Source organism: Bactrocera tryoni, chromosome 4, assembly GCF_016617805.1.
Source record: "Bactrocera tryoni isolate S06 chromosome 4, CSIRO_BtryS06_freeze2, whole genome shotgun sequence".
Lineage (NCBI taxonomy): Eukaryota > Metazoa > Arthropoda > Insecta > Diptera > Tephritidae > Bactrocera > Bactrocera tryoni.
Window position 1 is genome coordinate 41,642,047 of NC_052502.1, and position 13,458 is coordinate 41,655,504.

At 34.9% G+C, this 13,458-nt stretch overlaps 1 pseudogene; it reads right to left on the bottom strand.

Annotated features, from left to right (window-relative positions):
* Positions 1 to 12,181: 12,181 nt before the first annotated feature.
* On the bottom strand, positions 12,182 to 12,674 carry LOC120773866 (annotated as a pseudogene).
* Between the last annotated feature and the right edge of the window lie 784 nt (positions 12,675 to 13,458).

Genomic DNA, 13,458 nt, shown 5'->3' on the forward strand with positions numbered 1-13,458 from the left:
CAACATATGTGACCTTTATGTCAAATTCATGCGCCCGACGCACCGGTGGGAGTGTACAGTAAACGGTTAGCTACAGCACTCGAGTCCAAATGGAGATAACAATTAACTGCTTGTAGCGATACTGCCGCATAGCCATTTAATTGAACCCAATAAGTGCAAATCAAATTGTGGCATATGTGACCAAGATGGCACACGCACACCACCACTACTACACATATACAAATGCATATGCGAGAAATGCGCAAGAGCAAATGACAGATTAAGTATGTGCATTTATAAGTATTTAGGACTATACTTACGTAATCAATTATAAATTTTACTCTAATTTATACATACATACATACATATGTAGCCACATATGTCATGTACCAGAAATGATTAGAAGAGCTGATATATGTTTCTAAACTTATAGACCTTATATGTATTTATTGAAATTTGTTCCTATGTAGACAGTATAAGCCGTCGGCCTGCTCTTTATCCCTGCAATCAGAAATGCACCAACACATGTAGAACTCAAGTAACGATTCGGGTGTTTGAATGACTTAGCATAATCAGTACATACCATGTACGCCTTAGAAAGGGTGAAAACAAATAAATCCTTTAATAGGACTTTAATTGAGTAACTCGGTCATAATTGCGTTGATAAGCATCTTACTTGTGTTTTGAAAAACATGCTATTGCGGTTTATTGTCAACCAACTAATGAGTTTATCAATTAATCTAAGAGCTGTGTCATTTAATGTGAACTTGCTAATGGAATCTGGCTCGACTAATGCAGTTACACCACGAATTTGAATTTGCGAACATTCAACACACTCGCATTATCGAAATTATATGACAAGCTGCTGATGCTATATAAGTAATAGTTTTTGTTAAATTATATTAAAAGTATTTTAAAATGTAGTACGTTTGAGATATGATATTAACTCGACCAAAGAGGCTAAACTGAATATACTACTGTGTCCAAAAAATAAGACATTGTATTTATTTTGAAAACTCTTTATTTATTCTTTCAAATCAATTTCATCCCCTTCAAAGTAATCCCCTCCCGATGCAATGCACTTATGCCAACGGATTTTCCAATCTTCGAAACATTGGTTGTGGTCACTTTGCGGGATGGCCTTCAGTTCCGTCTTCGCTGCGGCTTGAATCTCCTCTATCGTATAAAAACGGTGTCCCCGGAGCAGTCTTTTGAGCTTGGTGAACAGCCAGAAGTCGCACGGCACCAGATTAGGTAAATACGGTGGTTGCGGAACGATATGGGTTGAGTTTTTGGCGAAATGATCACGAATTACGAGGGCAGTATGGGATGGTGCATTATCGTGGTGTAAATATCAAGAATTGTCTTTCCACAATTCCGGCCTTTTTAAGCGGATAGCGTTTCACAAACGACACATATCGTTCAAATAATATTCCTTGTTGACCGGTTGGAAGGAATTCATAATGCACAACACCACGATAATCGAAGAAAACAGTCAACATGACCTTGATTTTTGAGCGACTTCAGCACGAGGTTTTTGGTCTCGGCTCTCTTTTGGCACCATATTCGCTCGATTGATCGGTTGTTTTGGGGTCGTGAGCATAGATCCAAGTCTCATCGCCAGTTATAATGTGTTTCATGACACCATGGTAGTCGGAAAGCATCGTTTCACACACTTCAACGCGACGCCTTTTTTCGAAAAAAAATTCAATGTTTTCGGTACCAGTGGAGATTTGACGCGCTTGAGGCCCAAAACATCCTTCAAAATGGTATTGGCTGGACCTTTCAATATACCAACTTCATCAGCAAGGTCTCTAATTGTTAATCGACAGTTTTTCAACACCAAATCTTTGATTTGTTGAACGTGAGCTTCGTCGGTTGAGGTTGATGGTCGCCTGGACGCTCTTCGTCTTCGACGCGTTCACAGCCAGCTTGGAACTCACTATACCACTTGCAAACATTTTTTTTAGACATAACCTCATCTCTAAAGGCTTTCTGCACCATCCTCAATGTATCCGCAGCAGAAAATTGATTCCGTAAACAAAATTTAATGCAAATTCTTTGCTCAACAAATTTCGACATCGCAAAAAACGAAAAACTCACTTTTAGCATCTCACAAAACGACACGTATCTCAAACACTAATCAATATTTTGACATGAAATTTGACATAAATGTGATTGACAGTACTACCAACCTAAAAAACAAATAATTCTCCAAATCCTTCGACGCGCGCAGTTTAAATTCAAATGTCACAATGTTTTTTGGACACAGTAGTATATTTAGTTGATGCGAAAAACGTTAATCAGAGAATAGGAACTCATTATCTTAATGACATGAGGTTTAGACCAAAGTATAGACCGATTCCATTCTAATCTTGTCAATTTAATTTTAATAAAATATCACACGTTTTGACCAACCTGATATATTGAGGGCAGAGAAAGTGACGGGCTGATTGCGTTAATTTTGACCTTGCTCTAATTAAGTGGATAATATATTTTGGAACAATATAATGTAACCCGGAAGTTCGAAACTTTTTAATTAGGTACATGCGGTCTAAGAGAAGTATTGATTCGATTCAACCCAGTTGTGACACACAGGCATACTATTATCATTTCACTTCATTTCTTATTTCTCTATATATCTCATATATCGGCAGACTTTTACCGAAAATACAGGCCAATGTATGAGATATATGTATAAGTGAAATAAGAAAATCCTTTCCTGATAATAGCAGTATGAGGTCCACAGATTTGGTGCTTGGAGCCTTGAGAAGTTTTGATTCGTTTAGGACATTTTTTTGTCATAAGGTGGTACATTTTAAAGACACTTTTCGTGAAAAGTCTTATCCGGATGCATTAATTAGTTGTGTGTTATATGCATTGTGATGTAGGAATGTCAAGATATCGATTTTAATTGAAATCTAATAGATCCTGAGATATATAAATGACCTAAAAGCGGGCGGTGCCACGCGCATCGTTAAATTTTGTCACCGGCTCCTCTTGTACCATATCGGATGTAGAATTTAATACCTCTTCAGCATTTAGTTATTGATTAATCACACTTTTTTAGTTTTTTAACAAACCCGTTACATGAAAGGAAGACGGGCTTATAATTCGATTTCAGCTTTTTTCACGCTATTATAAGAAGAGTTGAAAAAATGTGTCCTGTACAAATTTAGGTAAATGGTTTAAAAGATGTTCACATTAAAACTATAAGCAGGCGGGCTCACGCCCACTTTTCAAAGATTTTCAAATGTTTACGTTTACCTTTATACGTTTTTAATTAATTGCGTTTTACTCAAGTTAGACCTTTCTCGGACAGACGGACGGATGGACAGACAGTCACCCCGATTTCAACTCGAAGAAAATGTTCAGATCGAATCATAAAGTAGTTTACAGCTGATATATATACAGAATGACCGATTAAAAACAAATTGATATAAAGATTGTTTTATATTTGTAAAGGGTATTATAGTTTCAGTGCAACCAAAGTTAATGTTTTCTTTTATTGATTTTAATAATTTAATGCGTGAAAGAAATTTTATTTGTCAATAGAAAACGTAAAAATTGGATTTTGATCGAAACAAAAGCATATCTATTTTCTGGAGCGTGGAAGAGCATCCTCGTGCAAGGTTGCATGACTGGCAGTTTGTCTTGAGAGCTGGTGTGTGGTGACGTCTAGTGAAACGAAGATAGCTTCTAATGGAGAGCTTTAAACTATTCACAAGTATATACATATAATCGAAAACTATTCTTGAATATTTGACGGTATTTATTCTCTAACATAATTACTTACTTTGTATCTAAATAAGGATTGAAGAAAGGATGTGAACTCACCTAGCTATACAAATACATAAAGATGGAAATATACAAAGTCTTTAATTAGCGCCCTATCATGTATTTAACCAACAATCACTTCAAGCTTACTAACGATAACCTAACATCACATGCATTATTCTCTTGTTATGATATTTTACTCAGCTGGAGATAATTGCTAAGCTTTTCATTTTTCCTCTGCTAGCTTATATCGCCTCGCATGGTAGCAAGTCCCCGTTGAATAAATATAGTCGAATATCCTTCGCAGAGACCTCCACAATATATATACAAACATTCAACTTTTTTGTGCTCTTAACTTGACTATATGACTTTAAGTATTTACTCTTTTTTCCAGGATTTTTAATTTGTTTATACTGCTGGCAACTGTAAGTTTGCATTTTATTTTGCTCACATAAGGTCGCACGCGAGTCTGTGTCGAGTTCATACCATATTTGGTTTCGTCTCTTTTATACTTTTTTTTTTTTTATTCACCAACTGAGGTTAGTTATGTTGGTGTTGGCTTGGTTTCCAACTGTTGGAATACTAGCATACACGTTGACACTGAGAATAATGTCACGAGGTCATGCATGTGTGAAGGATTATCGCCCTTTTGACTTCAGCCATTTACATGTATACTTTTGTTATTTTCGCTGAACACACATATCTCAACTGTTTATTTTGTTAATTAGCGAAAACCATAAAGCCAGCACCGCTGTCATTGTGACGAGGTAAAATGATAAGCCTTAATTGGTGTGACAGTTTTGACTAAAAAGAAAAAGTACATTGTTTTCGATATTATTTATCATGCCTCTACAGTTCTATGTTACATCTTTGCAAGAACTCTCCGAAATACCTAACATGTGTTCCGACAATCGGAGGGTCTTATATAGTTCGCGCCTTCAAAAGAAATAGATGGTAAATTTTAACACTATTTTTGGAAGGAAAATTATGCTGCGCGTAACTTGATTACCTTTATCGCAGCTTTGATGATTTTTTAAATGTCGTAACGAGCATATATGGTAAGAACCGAAGACATAGTAGTAAAGTGGTGTGTTTGACCTCTGCAAAAAGAGAGGAGCTCGTAGTCGACCGATTACCCTTGTTGTAAGTTAGTGCAACCAATAAAAGTCTAATTGGATGAGGATTCGAATTACTTACGCCGGTTCTGGTTAGCAGCGACTTTGAGTTTTTCTTTTACTCGCTCAGGAAAGTGATGCTTTACTACCTTGACTTGAACAAGTTGTTCAATGATTGTCGTGGAAGCATTGAAATATGTACGATGAACTTTACACTGTAGCTAATTACAATAATGAAACCAACAAGATGCACTTTCTTCAAAGTCTTAAGTATTGTAACTGTGTATGAAGCTTTCAAACCTTATATTAAAGCTTTCTAAAAAAATACAAAAATGGTAAAATTTATTTGCGATCTGCTCATTTAATTCACCAGGGAACGAACCACAAGACTATCATCATTGAAAATCGTTTAATAATGTGTTATTCTTACGTCATTTGTTCAAGCCTAATTTACGTACAGCAGTTGTTTGTTCGATTCGCCACTCACCTAAGTTTAACGACTCGAAGATAGCAGTTTGTATATGTGTGAAAGAGGCAGCTGATTCTAACTATTTCCACCATTGCATTGCAATTTACTTCAACAACCTTTTCCTTCTTTAATACACTTTCTGTTGAGACTGTCACTGTCACAGTTGAAGCATGCATGAGCACCGGTAAACAAAATCTTGAATGAGCGCATCAAAATTTTCAAATATGTTTAAATGAACTTTGTACGGGGTACAGTGTGTGGTCGTTGGGGTGCAGCCATAATGTGTGTTGGTGACTTGATGCTTTAATGACAATTTGAGTGAATGAGTGGTTTGGTGATTTGTTAATCCCCATCAAGCTCTGCAAAATGCTTGCAACATTAAGAATGCCATCAATTGTTACCACTCTCTGCTCACCATTCGCTCCAAGTGCAAGCGGCGCTAGCAACGTCAATAGCAACATCAACAAAGCCGCAGCCATGACATTAGCAAGGCAAACATTATCGCCATAAGTCGGCACTGTAGCGCGCACACCCCAAACATATATGTATATTATATATATATATGGATGTACATATGTATATGTATGTATATACCCATATATGTATGTACATATGTTTGAATGCGTGAAAACTCTCAAACTGAGATATGAATATAAGCAAGGAATGCCAGCTGGAGCGATATGGTAATCATGAGCGAGATAACGGCAATGATGAGGGCGAAAGCATCGTATATAGCGGAAGTGGCTTAGCAGCGATTTAAAATTTTATAACGGAATTTTTTTCATTTAAAATATTCTTTCTGTTGTTATTTAAGCACTCATGCATGGGTATAAGCATGTATGCACCGCTAAATATGAGTATGTGTACATTAATAATTAAAAATTACATCAGCTAAGGGTAGACGTTACACTACGCTTTAGTTAATTTCTCCCCTCCCCCAAGCCACAGCCATTATCCGCGAGAGCAAGTGAAAAATTAAAAATCTCACACATGGTTATCTCTGCTCTTGTCTGCTGACACAGTTACTTTCAAAATTATATTTTGAGCTTGTTGTTGGTTTGCCATTTGCCTTTCTTCCGCCTGTTCATCCGTAGGCGAAAACGATAACCGAGTAACTAGGTCTGGCAAGGGATGTGGAGAACGAGGGTGTACTGGATACTTTAGCAACTGGCTATAAGTGAAAATTGCAGGTTTATTGCAGGTCCCCCTTAGACGCATATGCGCATAAGTATGTATGTTTCTGACACGCCGAAAAGGTTTCGGGTTCGAAAACACGAAAAATCAACAACAATTCAAAATTAAACTAGCTAAATTTTTTATAACTTCCCGGTTGCACTGAAGCTACAAAACACTACACAAATAAACACATTTTCCATAGAACTTGACTTTGATCTCTCGGTTTGCATGGCACATATGTGATATAAAAGTCCGATCTGAAAAAAATGTTCGCTGATTATATCATTGATTTGGACAAAAACCTATGCCAAATTTCTTAAAGATATCTCGTCCAACAAAAAAAACTTTCCATATTTTCCGGTAGTTCAGTTTGTATGGCAGCTATATGCTCTAGTGATCCGATTTTTGCGCTAACGACAAATAAATAGCTTCTTCTTGAGAAGAAAAGGTAATGCGTAAAATATCAACACGATACCTAAATTATTGAGAGACTAGTTCGCTTATATACAGACGGACCTCCTATCTTTCTTTCTGGGTTTTACAAAATGCCAGCCAAATGTAGTATACCCTAATACTGAGTATAGAGACACAAATTAATTAAAGTTAAGCTTCAATCTCGACTTTTAGGGGAAAAAAAAGAAAATACTATGCGCACCTTAAATCACCCTAATACAGTTATATAAGAAAGTATCATATGGATAAACTAAAACAAAATTTAAAACAGTACGGATGATTACAAACTACTTGGACCAACATCGAAAACGGCAACCAAAGCAGAGAAGATAAATTCGTTTCCGAATGTGTTTGATCACTCTTACTCTTGCATACACGGTTATGCCAACAAACAAAGTCTAAACAACAAAACTATATTCGTACTTATGCGCATGCAAACAGCCATATAAACAGTTTCGAACTTTTAAGGGCAGTTTTTTGCCCTTATTTACGTTTCAAATTTAAATTTGCAAAGTTCAGCGTCAGCGAAGCTGCATAAATTTGATTACCGACATAAAAGTTTATTTGTTTCTACGCTTGTTTGCTCGTCAACGCGTCTGCACGCTTGTTGGCTCCTGTAAGTGATTCCGTCCCTACGTTGACGATCTGTTGCCTTTACTCGCTTGAGTAGCGCCTCAATTATTCTCACTTTCTGAGAAGTCTAAACTTTGATGCGTTACAAAGTGCTCGCCTGTGAGTGTCAGCGCTTGCAGAATTGCGGTTAATTTTAAAGTTTTGTATCACAAATGTTTGGTTATTTAACTAAGAATATTAAACAAAAGCGATTAATAATGAATTTTGATTCAAAGCGATTTGAACGGAACATTTCATTAATAAATATTTAAGATTTTATACCACGTAAATATTATAAATTCTAAATGAAAGCAACGGCTTCTTTTGGCTTTTGGTTTTCTTTCGTTTGACTGCAGAATCAGATTTGAAGAACAAGTTTTAGGCAAATTTATGATGAAGCTGATCGCTCAGGTCTTACGGTGTTTAGTAGTATCAAATAATTAAGTTAATTAATAATTAAGTTCTTCACAGTAACATTAATTTCTTTTCAATTTACAGTTTGCCATTACGAAGCAGTTTTTTCTTCTGTTTTCCTCAACCCAATTATATATCTATGGCTTCAGTATGAAGAGTGTGAGAATTATGACCTAATTACCTACTTATAGTATATCGACTGCGGATTATAGCAGAACTATACAATATTCCATTAACAAATTTCACTGCTTAAGGTTAGGATTGCAGCTTTTCAATGTCGTAATATATAAGACTGTTAACCGTATAGATATTCCGCCACATACTGGCTGTGACAATGTAATAATACTTTTCGATTGAGTTATTTTCTTGTGCAAAATTTTACCATGGTTGGGTCTACAATATTTTTGTGGAGACTAGTTTTAATCAAAGTTGGACCATAAGTATATAACACATTTACCGTTAGGTCCAATTTACAATGGTTAAATTTTCGATAAAATATTTATATAGCATAATGGATGAATAAAAAAATTAAAAAATTAAATTTTTTTTTTTTGCCGAAAATAAATAAGCAAATATATATCAAAGAAGAAATTTATTAAAGATTTATGTATGCAACTGGCTGGTACTAGTTCGTAATTTTCTTTCACTGATACCTTATCAAATTTATTGTTCGTATTTTTTCACATACTTTGTCATTTTTTACATTTCTTCGTTCGTCAGTGAGGAATACTTTGCTCTACTCCCAAAAAATGCAACTAAAACACAAGAAAGGCTTTTGATATTTAGAATCTCATTATAGCATAGCATAGGAAGTTTTTATTGCATTTGAAACCATATTGAAGTTTATGAATAATTCTTAACAAAATAAGATAAAATTCAAACGAGTGTAGCCCAGTCGAATTCTGTTTAACGTATCGTGCGTAGTCGTGAAAATCAAAAAGAAAGGAACATATTTTAGTTTCCGTATGTGGATGGATGTTGAAGAAAATTGCCAAAGTAGAGACCGAACTTATCACTTAATCTAATTTCGTGGAACGATCATACATACGCACCTACGAAATTTTAGTGTGGACCGTGAAATTTTCAGTCGCCTAGTTGATGAACTAACCTCTTATAATAACCAAATAACTTCAATGTCTTTAACTATAAAACACAGCTTTAAAAAATTTAAGTATAAGTTTATATGTAAATATGTACAAAGTTAGTTTAATTAGTAAAAGCTTGGTATTTGTTTATGGTACCATTATAAAGCTATGTTTCTCTAGAGAAATGAAGGACCTCCAAATATTCCATTTAATTTGCACTTGCTTCAGTGAAACCTTTAATAACGTCAGTACAGAACTCATTACTTAAGGGGTTAGGGGTAGTCACAATTTTCAAAAAATTAATTTTTTTTTACATTTTCGTTAAGTGTAATATCTTAGAAATATTCTCTGAAAAGTTCACGTTGATCCGATGATTATTTTTTGAGTTATTCGAGAAATAACAAAGATAGCTCGGGCAAAACTATGTTTTTTGAACTAGTGACAACCGTACTAACGTACATATGTGTATATATATTTTGCAAAATAGCATGAGCGACTATTACATTTTTAATGTATGAATGTGTTATTTGTGCTCAATATTTGCTCTGCCTTGTTCACATCCTTTTCAGAAAAATATTGAACTTGACATTGTTATCCAACATAATAAGTTGAAACTTCTGATTATAATAGAATTAAGGAAATTAATGTAATTAGTAACTATTAACAGCAACAGATACTGACGCTGCAGTAGATATTATAACAGGCACACATATTCCAGATAAAAAAATGCTAGCACAACTGTTTTGGCTACCGTATCTGCCGGCAGTTTCAATAAGGATAAAGTTGTACGAAGAAAAATGGTTCACGGTGGAAGACATAAGCAATAGCATAGAATGTTCTCCCATTAAAAGAACGGAACACAAACGCCAAAATAATTCTTCTTACATCGAAAAGTTTGGTCACACAAGAACACTCTGCTTTAGATATCACACATTTTTAAAGAAGTTCTGATTTTTCTATTTATTAGAAATGTAATGTAAATATACGTAGCATATGAAAATTGAACTAAAGATTAGCAATCTTCCATTCGCCAAGCATTGGAAGTAGCCAGTCGAACAAACTATATCAGATATTCAAACAAAAGGCAGCACAAAACTGGTGCTGCAACCCTACATGTCTTCTGACGCCTCGCAAAAGTGTTATAATTATTTTTTAGTGGAGAATTTCTTGTTTCCGCATTAAAAACATTGCTTTTAAGTCTTATGTTCTTAAAATGCCTGAAACAGATAGATTATTTGTCGTTTGAACCATTCATAAAAGTAAAAGTGATAAAAAAAAATATGCGAAGCTAAACAAGGTACTGTTGAATATACCGTTAATATCACTTTAAGAGGTTTCCATATACTCTTTTGTACGAATTCAACTCGATAACTTTGCTGTTGATTTTACATGTTATTGTTTTGAGGAGAGAGCAGAAGCGAGCATATCGTAGACATTATTTACAAGCTTCTATTGACAATTTATTTAGTACTCCATGTGTCTCTATTACATCCCAAATTGCTCTCAAGCATTAGATATGAAAGGCACGACCTAGTTATTAAGGCATTCCCTTGTCGATAACTTACATTTTTGTTTGCTGGGCTATCATAAATTATTTCTAAAGCAAAACTTTTAAACAACTAGCAACAACAAAAAATGACGCAAATATATTGTACTCCCACAGGAATAAATCCGTAAATTTAAAATGAATTCTGATTTGAATCTATACAAAAACAAATCAAGCAATGTTTGTTTATGTACATAAACTGATTTATTTTACCCTAACATGATTAAAAATATAAATTTTAATAATAGAACGTGTCACTGGTATTTTGACAAGCACACGCGCACCTACGAATATACATATGTATACTAAATTAAAGATATACAAGTGGCACGAACTTTAAAATTTAGTAATACATATACACATATACATACATACATACATATATGTACATGTGTGTATGTACATTACTGCATGATTAGTTAAGAATACTGTCGCACATCACTGTTTACCCAACGACTTTTCTAATAATACAGATATTTGATCTCTCTTATCAAGCATCTCAAGAATCTCACCGAAATCTTGTAATAACCGGTGTAGGGCTTTAACCCATTATGCTACCATAGAGTATAATAGTCATTTTCACCTGAAGGTTGTTTGTATCACCTCAAAAGAAGCGAGATAGATATAGAGTTATATACTTATGTAGGATTTGCCACCACAAAGAAAATATTAGTTTTAAAATACCGAAGAAACACCTTCCGCCGATGACATCAGTTTAACGATGTTCTCATTGTCTTTCCCACCTACCCGTCTTCGTTGGCGGAGTTGCCACCGATCTACTATATTCCCACATACATATATACTTATATGTAAATGATCAGGATGACGAAACGAGTTGAAATACGGGCGACTGTCTGTCCATCCGTCTGTCTGTGCAAGGAAAAACTTGAGTACAATTTGAGATATTGGGATGAAACTTTGTACAAGTATTCCCTGACTCTCTCTGAAGAAGTGTACTCTTGTGACTAAAATGAACAAAATCAGTACCTTACTTTCTTTATGCCTCATAAACCTACCAGATTGCTTAATACGTTTTGTCGTTTGATAAGAAAAGCTCAATTTTATTATTCAAAATACACTTTATTATTCAGCATAATCTCCCTGCATATTAATACACTTGCTCCAACGATCCTCAAATCTGTTGGTCCCATCTCTGAAGTGTGAATCCGGCAGGACTGCAAAATACGCTTCAACAATCGTTATGATCTCCTCATTTGATGAAAATCTCTGGCCACGCATAAATTTTTTGAGTTCTGGAAACAAATGGAATTCGCTGGATTTTAACCATTGTCAAAATGCACTTGGAAGACGGTGCATTGTCCTGATGAAAAAGGTTTTTTTTCTTCTGCAGACCCTGTCTTATTTTCTTACAACTGGTCCAAGAGTTTGCAATAATATTTAGAATTAATTGTTTTACCAGTTTGCAAGTAATCCACAAACAAAATTCCTCTCGCATCCCAAAAAATTGATGCCTTAATCTTCTTAGCCGATTTTCGGACATAAGCTCGTTTCGAAGCCGAACAACCAGGTTCACAGCACTCTTTCGCCTCTTGTTTTAATTCAGAATCATGGCAATAACCCAAGTGTCATCCATGGTGATGAATCGCAGCACAAAATTCACTTTATCCTTTTTAAAACGCTCCAAATCTAAGAAAGTCGTATTCGAATGTGTTTTTGTTCTATTGTTAGCAAATGCGGCACCCATTGTGCACACAGCTTTCTAAAACCCAAAATTTCACTTAAAATATGGCTCACACTGCCTAATGAGATGTGTAGAGCCTCTATTAAATCTCTCTCAGTCAATCGACGATCGTCCAAAACCATATCCTGTATTTTGGCTATGATTTCTGGTGGTGATGCGCTTTTTGGACGTCCTTCACGTGGATCGTCTTCAAGGCTTGTACAACCACGTTTAAATTCAGCAACCCTTTTTTCAACTGTTCTAATTGTAGGTGAACAATCATTATTCACTTCTAACATTCGTTCGTGAATTTCTTTTCTTCCAAAAATAAGAATTTTATCACTGCACGATATTCAATTTTTTCCATTGTAAAAAATTCTGTCAGACGGAGAATTGGCTTGTAAACAAATAATGAATTGACAGATTGAAATGAAACTTCAGATACGTTCTCTAAAAGATTACAAGTTATCTCTATATTACTACCACTCAAATATGATATCAATTTTAAGGGAATGTATAACATTTCTAAGTTAGTAAAATTCGTTTAGTTTAGATCACAATACATTCGAAAGAAGAAGAACCCAGCAAAATGTCTAACTTTGTAGTGCTAGAAACTAGTCTTTATTGTCTCAATTAACACATGTTTTTGGTTAGATATATTATTTGTATCATTTATGCATATGTGTCATCATTGTAGTAACATTAATAGTTTTCGCTCCTTAAGATGCAGATATCACTATTTAACTGTTGGCCGTAATTGGTAAGTATTACCTCTATCTGATCCCATCGACTTCTCCACAAATTTTGCGGTTACTATATATAAGTTTTTCAATAATTTCTCTTGAGAGTTCAGAGAAAGAAACTCCTTCTCCATGGATAACTTCACTAGTGTTCAGATACGGTTGCCATGTAAACAGAGTGGCGATTATGCTGTAAAAAGGAAATAGCAATATGTTCGAGTATTTCCTGAAACTGCCAGGTTACCCTAGGAGAGTAGCGATGATTTCTTCAGGTCTTTATACGAAACTCCCCAACCAGGAATGACCAGCCATGCCACTACGATTTAAGAGACTAGGCACTTACTACAATTTTTAATTTTTCTTCAAAAAATATTAGAGCATTTGTGCAATGATTAATAAGGTACTATCGCA